Below are 10,710 nucleotides of genomic sequence, written 5' to 3'. Positions count from 1 at the left end.
AAATGTGATCTTATCCACCAGTTCATGGCTAGTATAATGTTGCTCCTAAAATCTCTCCACCAACCATTATATATTGTGCCATTTCAAGTCCTCTGTGGTGTATATTGGAGTATCCTGAAGAGTTCTTGTACCAGGGTCTGGTGTTTAATCATCATTATAGAGTGGCTTTGTAATGCCACCTCCTGGGCTATTCTGTAGGCCAGGGTACTGCCTTTACTCACAGCATCTTTAGGTTTTTGATGTCTAGGGCAATGAACAATGGCTAACTTAGGCAGCCAAAGAGCAGTAATTAAAGCCAAGATTCCATCTTTATTTTTGATGGTTTTTCCTTCAGATGTCAGTAATCATCTTTTTTTGTAAATAGCTCTGTGTACGTGAGCCGTTGCAAATGCATATGGACTGTCAGTGTACACAGTTAGCCTTTTGTCCTTTCCCAGTGTTAGAGCTTGGGTGAGGGCTATTAACTTGACTCTCTGTGTTGATATGGCTACTGGTAGAGGTTCAGCCCAGACCACATCAGTCTCAGTCACTACTGCCACTCCCGCATAATTCTCCCTGATGAATAAAGCTGCTTTCATCTGTAAACCACACGAGTTCAGCATCCAGCAATGGCTGGACCCTTAAGTCCTCTTGGATGTTATGGACTTGTGCCAGGATTTCTGATCAGTTATGTAGTGGCATGTTTAGATCCTGATCTGGTAGGATGGAGAGCCGAGGGAGCCTGGAAATTGATTCTGAGAGGGTTGAGTAGCATTCCTTGGTAATGGGTTAGTTGGGTATTGCTGAGTCACCGATCTGGTGGTTGCTTTAACACACCCTCAATAGTGTGGGGGGTGGTCACATACAGTTCTTGTCCCATGGTTAATTTATCTGTGTATTTTACCATCAGGGCAGTAGCCGCTGTCATTCTCAGACATGGTGTCCATCCTACTGTTACTGAGTCTAATTTCTTTAACAAGTAGGCTACTGGTTTTCTTCACGGGCCCAAATATTGGGTTAGGACTCCTTTTGCTATTCCATTATGTTCATCCACATATAAATAAAAGGATTTACTGGCATTAGGGAGTTCCAACACTGGGGCTTATAATAAGGCACTTTTTATCTGTTCAAAGGCTCATTCAGCTTCCTCTGTCCATTGAAACAGTTGCTTCTCCTCTTAAGAGGTTTAGCCAGCTCTGCAAACCCTTGGATTCACAGATGGCAAAAGGTGGCAGAACCCAAAAACACCCTTACTTGGTGCTGTGACCGTGGTGTTGGAATTTTGGACAGTTTATTTTCTGTCTTTGGTGAGACATCGCTGCCCCCATTTCAATAAATAGCCCAGGTAAGTTACCTCTGATTTGCAGGTTTGTGCTTTCTTGACCCATGCTCATTAACCAAGCTTTCCCAATATCTGGGGTAAATCTTCTGTTCCGTGGATGCATTCTCTTTCAGTTGCACCAGCAGTTAATAAGTCACCCACATATTGCAACAATGTCAGACCAGGGTGGCTTCCCCTAAACTCACCCAAGTCCTCATGCAAAGCTTTGTCAAAGAGTGTTGGTGAGTTTTTGAATCCTTGAATGAGTCTTGTCCAGATCTATTGACACCTCCTTTGACATCTGTCCGCTCAAAGGCAAAGGGAACTTGATTTTTGGGCACCAAGGGTAGGCTGAAACAGGCATCTTTCAAATCTAATACAATGTACCACTGCCTATATTGATGCAGGGTGTTCAGGAGAGTGTAGGTGTTCGGTATGGTTGGGTGATTGTCCATTACCATTTTATGGACTCCCCTGAAGTCCTGTAATGGCTTACATTAATTAGATTTGGGCTTGCAGACTGGTAGCAGGGGAGTGTTCCACTCTGACTGGCAGGGTCGCAATACACCCAGGTCTAGCAGACGCCTAATGTGGGGTGTAATTCCCCATGTGCCTCCATGGACATAAGGTACTGTCAAACTCTAACTGGGTCCACCCGTGATTTTACTTTGATGAAGAGGGCTGGTATATGTTTCGCTAGTCCCACTCCACCAGTCTCTGCCCAAGCTTCTGGATACCTTTCCAGCCAATAGGTGATTTCTTGGTCAGGAGTCTAGGGTGGTTGGAGCAACCGGTCCTCATCTTCCAGGCCCTGAGTCAATACTTGTATTGGTCTTCCTTGAGCATCCTCCACCTGGGGACCTTCTGGATATAAGTGAATCTGTGCCCTGGCCTTGGTTAACAAGTCTCTTCCCAATAAGGGATAAGGGCTTTCTGGAATAACGAAGAATGAGTGGGACACTCATCCCATCCCCAGGTCCACTGTTCTTTCGGTGGTCCATGAGTATTGTTTAATTCCCATTACTTCTTGCACCCAAGAGGATTTTTGTTGTTATTTGGGTTTTTTAACTGTATTTTTTTGTCTTTTCTTTTTGGTACTGGGGATCGAACCCAGGACGTTGTACTTGCTAGGCAAGCGCTTTGCCACTGAGCTACATCCTAGCCCAACACCCAAGAGATTTTATCTGAGACTTTTCCTTAGGGCTTTATTAAAGCAGAGTACTGGATCCCAGTATCCACTAGAAATTTTACTGGAGTCTCATCCACTCTCAGTGCTACCCTGGGTTCAGGGAGGGGAATTGAACCTTGACATCTTTATTCATTATTAGCAGTACTGTTAGCCATTAGTGTCGAGGTTCTATGGGGCTGCCACTGCTTTGTTTAGTTTCCCTTTCTTAGCACATTCTTTGACCTAATGCAATATTTCTTGGCAGTAAGTGCACTGATGTATGTGTAGACCTCGACTATTTAGGCATCGTAGGGTTTCTTTCCCTGTAAGACCATGTATACTTTAGCCAAATTGTTATGTTTGCAGGCTACTTCCCTGAGATCCGCCATTAGAGTCTGGGGATAGACCCTTAATCTCCCCCTACGTTCTGCCGTGTTGTAGTCCCAACCATCATTTCGAGGCCTGGTTAATGGAAAAGATGCATTGGTGAAATCAGGTTTAGCAGTAGGCTACCCGTCATCCCCCAGAACCAGTTTCCTAGCCTCAGTTTGAATCCTTTCTCTTTCTTCCGTGTGGAACAAGACCCGAAGTAACTGCTGGCAATCATCCCTGGTCAGCTGGCACATGAACATTACACTATCTAGGAGATAAATCAAATCCTTGGGGTTATCTGAAAAATTTGCATTTTGTGTTTTCCTTTTCCTATTATATAAGTCACTGGTGGAAAGGGCCAACACTGAAGTCGGGGGTCTCTGGTTTTTTTCTGGTGGCCCAATTTCTCTGAACAGCAACAACATGGTGGTGTCAGGGAGTCTCAGGCTGGCAGCCCTCTGAATGCTACCACGAGTTCTTCCTGCTGGCCCTTCCAAGTTGCTGCTGGCTCCTTGCTCCTCATCTCTTGATGCCTCCCCTTCCTCCATGAGGGGTGGAGGAGGCAGCAGTGAAGTGTATGGGAGGAGATCAGAGTCTAATGAGAGAAGATCTTCACTTTTTTCCTGTAAAATTGTATATAAGGAGGCTGAGGGGGTAGTTGACACAACCTTTTCTAATGCTAAAATGTTGTTTTTATCGACAGAAAAGGGTGGAAAGGGCAACAGACACTTTGGAGGTTCCTGCACCAAATTCTGCCATACTAAAATATAGGAAATCTGATTAGGGTGTCCTGCACTTCCTGGGAGAAAAGCCCTACATTTAACCTCCCAAATGGTGTTTAGATTAAAAGTTGTTTGGGGGCAGGCATCCAACCTCAAAAGTAGGCCACTCTGACTTGCACAAAGTAATTTTTCTTTTTTAACTTTAACACCTAAATTGTTAGCTCCTTCCTTAACGTCTTTAAAAGTATCTGTCAGAAAGGTAAGAGGTGTACTTTGGTTCTGACTCATTTCAGCGTATATCAATCCACACACAAGACAAGAAAAAAGGAGGAAGGCAATTACAAATATCACAAAATTAAACAACTGGTGCTTTTGGGGATTTAGGATAAAACCACAACTCAGAGTGTCTCAAGGAGAAAAGTGTGGATTCGCTGGCCTGTTTAAGATCCCAAAGAGATAGATGGAGACACTTGGTGAAGTTTCAGCAGTGTCATCGGGTAAAAGACTACTCGACTCTAGCTTTGCTTCAAGTGGGCCAACTTTCTAAGCCAAATTTCACCCTTCGAGGGAGAAGACAAGAGAGTCTGAAAGAGAAAGTAATTATTGTTGGACAAGAAAATGAACAAAGAATAACAATTTTACATGGAGGCAAACAGGGTTTCCAGGCATCTGTGTCAGGATGAATATGAAAGAGGAAATGTTCAATGAAAGCCACAATACAGACAGACACATAGATTTTAAGAGAAGACACATTAACTGTATGCGGGTGATAGACTGGGTGGTAGACTGTCAGACAGAAAGTGCCGGACTAAAGACAGGAAACATTCCAAATGTCCGCACTACTGGACAGTCTACCCTGTAAACTATCAAGCAGACAGTTCAGGACTACAGATGGGCCCAAATGTCCGCACTAGTGAATAGTTTCCCTTCTCCGGGCATCTGGAGGACCTCTCCCACTGGTCCCGTTGGCTGCCTTATAGCACGTCCACAAGGTTTTCTTGCCAACTCCAAGACGCAACCTGAAAACTACACAAATATCACAGTTACAAAACTTACCGGCTGTTCTTTGCTACTCCCTAATCAGGTGTCTGGGTGAGCTTATGAGGGAGATCCCAGATGAGCCCCTCTTTGTTGTACCTGGACTCGAGACCCCCTGAAGACCACCAGAGACAACGACTAATGCAAATAACAAAGGAGTCATTTATTTGCAAGATCGAGGTTGATCCTCCACGCACTCAGTAACCGGTGATGCTAAGAAGCCCCGAGCATAAAATAAGCACAGTTTTTTTTTATAGTATTGAACAAACAACTTTAAGGAAGTTTTACATGAGAAATTACAGGATTGGTTAACATTTTAAGCAAACTATGCTATACATATGTGATTGGCTAATATTATTATGGATGTGATATTGATGAGAATTGTCTGGCCACTGGGTCACCTTGTCCTGCATGGCCACCCAGTGTTTGGTCAATGCATCTGGAGAAAATTCCTGTGGCTTTCCCAAGGATCATTTATGTCTCAGTTGTCCAGGAATTGTTTTTCTTTTTGTGTCATTTCTTGGTCAAACCCATGGTTCTTTTAATAATTCATACCTCACAAGATGGTTGTTAGCCTGTAATGGAGTTACTTAGGCCTTCATTGTACCTCTTTAAGCCTTAGGCTCTTCACATTTCATATTATTACTGTCTCTTCATACAAGCCTGGAATCACTATTTCAAAGTACCACAAATATAAAAACAAAAATAATCTGATACAATCATCACAAATCATAAATTATGTGAAAAAATCCACAATATAAATAAATAAACCTGAGGAAGAGGAAAAACAATGGCAGAATAACAACAGAAAATTACCCTAGCTCTCTCTAATGAAACAGATATTGAGAGTCCTAGAAGATACTCCAATTCTAGAGGTTCACACCAAGTGAGCTATAATTATATATAGATATAAAATTCAGAGGAAGATTTTAAACTGTCTTCACAAGGAAACAGAAATCTATGAAAAGTTACCCAGCCAGGCAGGTGACTGCTGTGACTGTGTTGGCCAACATATTCAAAATCACAACTAAAGTGTGGAAACAAAGGGCCACATGGGAAATAAATCATGAACAGGGACAGTCACATCTAAACACAGACTCAATTCACCTTACCACTGGACAGTCCGAACTGTCCTTGTAACCACAAGTATTAACATGACAACATCTCACCACAACTGATCTCTTCTCCTACGCTTAATGGTCTAGACAAAAACCTAAATCCAGAAAAAGAAATCACAACAGAAGATCAAATCCACACCTGGCAAAAGATGGATTATTTATAAAAGATATAGAGTCAGAATAAATACAGATTTCTTAGCTGATATGGTAAAAAGGAGAGCCTGGCATGATGTATGACAAACATTAAAGGCAAACAACTACCAACCGTGAATACGGTCCCAAGCCAAACTATCCTTTATATTAAAAGGATATATAAAAATATTTCATGACAAAAAAAGTTGAAACAATGTATCTCCACCAAATCAGCAGGATAGAAGTTAATCAAATATATCCTACATAGAAAAGATCAAGAAGAACAGGAACTGGTTATATAGAATGCTCCCCACCAGAGAACAAGGTAAATATATTAAGAGTAGATGAGGCACAGCTCCTAACAACAGGTGCATAACACAGCAGGACTTATCAAATATTTCAAAGTCTTAACTCTCAATATCATTGAACTTAAATTTCCAAATAGAAGACATAGATTAGATACTAGTATCAAAAAACAAGATGCATCCATCTAGTATCTACAAGAGACACATTTTATTGACAAAAACAAACACATACTCAAACTGAAAGGCTGGAAGGAAAAATTTCAAGCAAATGGACACCATAAACAGTCCACAGTAGAATTACTAACATAAGATAAAATAGAATTCAAATTAAAAATAGGAGGAAGAGACATTATATATTGATAAAAGCAACTCTCCATTAGGAGGATATAAAAAAGTCTAAACATCAATGCCCTGAATCCTGGAGCACCCCCACTTCATCAACCAAATACTACTTAACCTAAAAACACATCTCAACACATCATTGTTATCCTTGGATAGGTCATCCAGGAAAAACTCAACCAAGAAACTGCAGGCCTAAATAACTACATTGACCGCCTAGCCCTAACAGACATCTACAGAATATACATCAATAGAAACATTCTTCTCAGCAGCTCTTGGAAGAGTCTTTAAAATAGAACATATCTTATGTTACATAGAAATTCTATCCAAAATGAAAGAAAAATAAATTGACTTGCCAAATCATGACAGACCACAACAGAATAAACTTAGAATTAAACAGCTAAAGCAAAAAAAAAAAAAATTCTCAAACACATGAAGACTGAACAACACATTACTGAATGACCAGTGGGGCACTGAATACATTATAATGAAAATCTGAAAGTTTCAGAAATTTAACAAATTGAACACACAAAATAACAATTCCTCTGGGACACAGTAAATGCAGTACACAGAGGAAAATGTATACCTATGAGTGCCTACATCAAGCAATTGGGGAAATCTCAAGTCTGTATTTTAATTATATACCTCAAACTTCTTGAAAACAGGAACAAGCCCAAACCCAAAGCAGTAGACAGAAACAAAAAAAGAAGTAAATCAAAGTTGCGCACAGGTGGCGGCTCACGCCTGTAATCCTAGCTATTCAGGAAGTTGAGATATGAGGATGGAGGGTCAAATCCAGCCCTGGCAGGAAATTCCCTGAGACTCTTATCTCCAATAAAACAATAGAAACCCGGAAGTGGCACTGTGGCTCAAATGGTAACGCTTTCGTCTTGAGGTGAAGAGCACAGGGACAGTGCCCAAGACCAGAGTTCAAGCCCTACGACCTACCAAAAAAATTAAATCAGAAATACCTAAATAAAGACAAAATAAAACATAAAAAGATCAACAAAACTGAGTTGGTTCTTTCAATAAATTAACAGAATTGACCTACCCGTACCCAATCCGACTAAGAAGAGAATTTATATAGATAGAAAGATAAATAGAAAGCCCACAGATTGGGAGAAGATCGTTACATGCTCTGCAACAGACAATGGCCTCATATCTCAAATATATTTAGAGCCCCAAAAGTTAACCCCCCAAAAAAACAAATAATCAAAAACCAACAACCTTCTTAATAAGTGGGCTAAAGATTGAAAGAGAGACCTCTCTGAAGAAGAAATATGAATGGCCAATAGACACATGAAGAAATATGCATCATTTCTGGCCATAGAAATGCAAATCAAAGCAACATTGAGATTCCACCTCACCCCAGTTAGAATGACCATTATGAAGAAAATTAATAATAACAGATGCTGGGCTGGTGGGGATATGGACAAAAAGGAACATTACTAAACTATTGGTGGAAATGTAAACTTGCACAAATATTCCATAAAGAAGTGTACAGGTTTCTCAGAAGAGCTCCCCTATGACCCAGCCATCCCACTCCTGGGCATTTACCCAAATGACCACAAACAAAGCCACACTAACGCTACTATCAAAACTATGTCCAATGTAGCATTATTTACCATAACTAAGATATGAAACCAAAACAGATGTCCCTCAGTAGATGAATCGGTCAAAAAAATGTCATATACATTCACAACAAAATTCTATGGTTCCTTTAGAAAGAATGACCTTGCCCCATTTGTAAGGAAAATTAAAGACTTGGAAAACATAATAAGTCAAAAGAGCCAGACCCAAAAACTCATAGGGTACATGTTTTCACTCATTTGGAAAAACTAGAATATACCTAGGATATTCTTAGAAAAGAGCACAATAGCTCAATAGCTATATGCATATCACCATAGAAAATTATGCTTATTGAAATGAGCTCCAAGAAATGGATACAAGATAATTGTATAGTGAACTGTTTTTGTTATTTCTATTTACGTTTTCCACTTTGGTTTATTCCCTGTAGTCACTGTTTTTGATTTCCATACCCTTTGTCTTATACCTAAGTTAATCTGATTTGGGGAACGAAGGGAAATCACAGAAATGGTGGGACAAAGATTAACCAAAGAAACAGTGAGATACACTAGACGCTATGTTAGAAATGAACTTTATAACTTTGTGGGGATGGGATATCAAGGTTGGGGGTAATGTACTCATTACTTATTTTAATGATACCCCCCCCCGTATAACACCTTCATAATAAAAAAAACCCTGAAAATACAATAAGAGAACTCACCCAAATAGAGAAATTAGAGAAAAAATTAGACATAACAACATAAATAAGCAAAATTGAGAATGCTATAAGAAAGTACTTTGAAAACCGTATGCCAGTCACCTGGAGCATTCTAGAGAAATTTATGGTTTCCTATACTCGAACTGAACCAGGAAGTAATACATAAGAAATAATGAAAATAAAATGTCAATAAACAATTTCCCATACCAGAAAAATCTAGGACTCAATGGATTTACCATGAAATTAAGGCCTGCAAAGAGCTTGCAATACTCAGATCTAACTCTTCAATGGAATACAAAGGGAAATGAAATTATCAAACCCATTCTATGAAGCTAGAATTAGACTCTTTCCCAAATCAGATAGGGACTCATCAAAGAAAGAGAACTATGAACTGAGCTTTTGGTATGCATTGATACAGAAATTCTCAATAAAATTCTCACCAACCAATTTCAGCAACTAACAAAAAAAATCGTATACTATAATCAAACAGTATTCATTCTAGGATCCAATTGGATCCAATATACTTGTCAATAAACATAACATAAACCATCAGCAGAAGCAGAGACAAGAATCACATTATCATATATACATAGATGTAAAAATAGCTTTTAACAAACTCCAATACCCCTTTATGATGAAAGGTCTGAGAAGCTAGGAATGCATGGAACATTCCTCAATATAATACAGAGTATGTATATGACAAAGAAATAATAAACATGTACCAAATGGTGGAAGCATGAAGACATTAAAATCAGGAATGATAAAAGGATGTCCACTCTCTCTACTAATGTTCAATATAGTAGTGAAGTTCCTAGCAAGAGCAATAGGCAAGAGAAAAACATAATGGGGATCCAAATATGGAAGAAGGAAAAGTATCCCTTTTTACAGATGAAATGGTCCTGTATTTAAAGGAACCTATAGCTTGCTCCCTCAAGTTAGTAAAGGTGATGCTAACCTTCAGCAACGTAGCAGGGTATAAAACCCACAAGAATCAGTAGTTGTTCTGTGTTACCAACAATGGGAATATCCAGGCTGGAATCAAAAAAACAACATCATATATATTATTTCAAAATCAAATCAAAACTAAACAGAACAAAACAACAATGAAACTAGGAATTAATTTAGCTAAAAATGTGAAGGACCTCTACTGTAAAAAAGTTAAAACTCTAAAATGGGTAATTGAAGGAGATTCAAGGACATGGAAAGTCTTTCAATTCTCCTGGTTGGAAGAATTAACATTGTGAAAACTGCAATATTACCCCCAAACAATTGACAATGCAATACCCAGCAAAATTCCTACAATATTCTTCAATGCAGTAGGGAAAGCAATCCAAATTTAATATGAAATTACAAAATTACAGATGAAACACAAGGTTTAGAAATGAACTCATGGGCCTATAGTCATTTTACACACACACACAGACACACACACATACACACACACACACACACACACACACACACACACACACACACACACACACAATGGAATTCTATTCACCCATCAGAAGGGATGACTTTTCACTAGTCTTAAGTAAAATGAAAGGCTTGGGGAAATTATACTAAGAGAAAGGAATGCACATTCAGAGCAATATAGGTTTCATGGATTCATTCATTTATGGTAGCTAGAAGGTGCCTATAAATCTACAATATCAAGACAGATTCTACCTTGTCCCAGTTAGGAGGGCCATTATCAAGAAAATTGACAATAGCAAATGCTGAGGTGGATGTAGCCAAATGGGAACTCTATTACACTGTTAGTAGGAAATTGAACTTGTTCAACCAGTCTGGAATGCAGTATGAACTTTCCTCAAAAGACTAAACATAGATCTCCCTATTACCCAGTAATTCCATTCAGGGGCAGTATTCCAAAAAATAACAAAGAAGTTCACATGAAAACTACCAGCATAACCATGTTCAAGGCCCAGACCC

This window comes from Dipodomys merriami, unplaced genomic scaffold, assembly GCF_024711535.1.
Source record: "Dipodomys merriami isolate MVZ:Mamm:240054 unplaced genomic scaffold, mDipMer1.0.p SCAF_537, whole genome shotgun sequence".
NCBI lineage: Eukaryota > Metazoa > Chordata > Mammalia > Rodentia > Heteromyidae > Dipodomys > Dipodomys merriami.
This window is presented reverse-complemented; position numbering follows the sequence as displayed.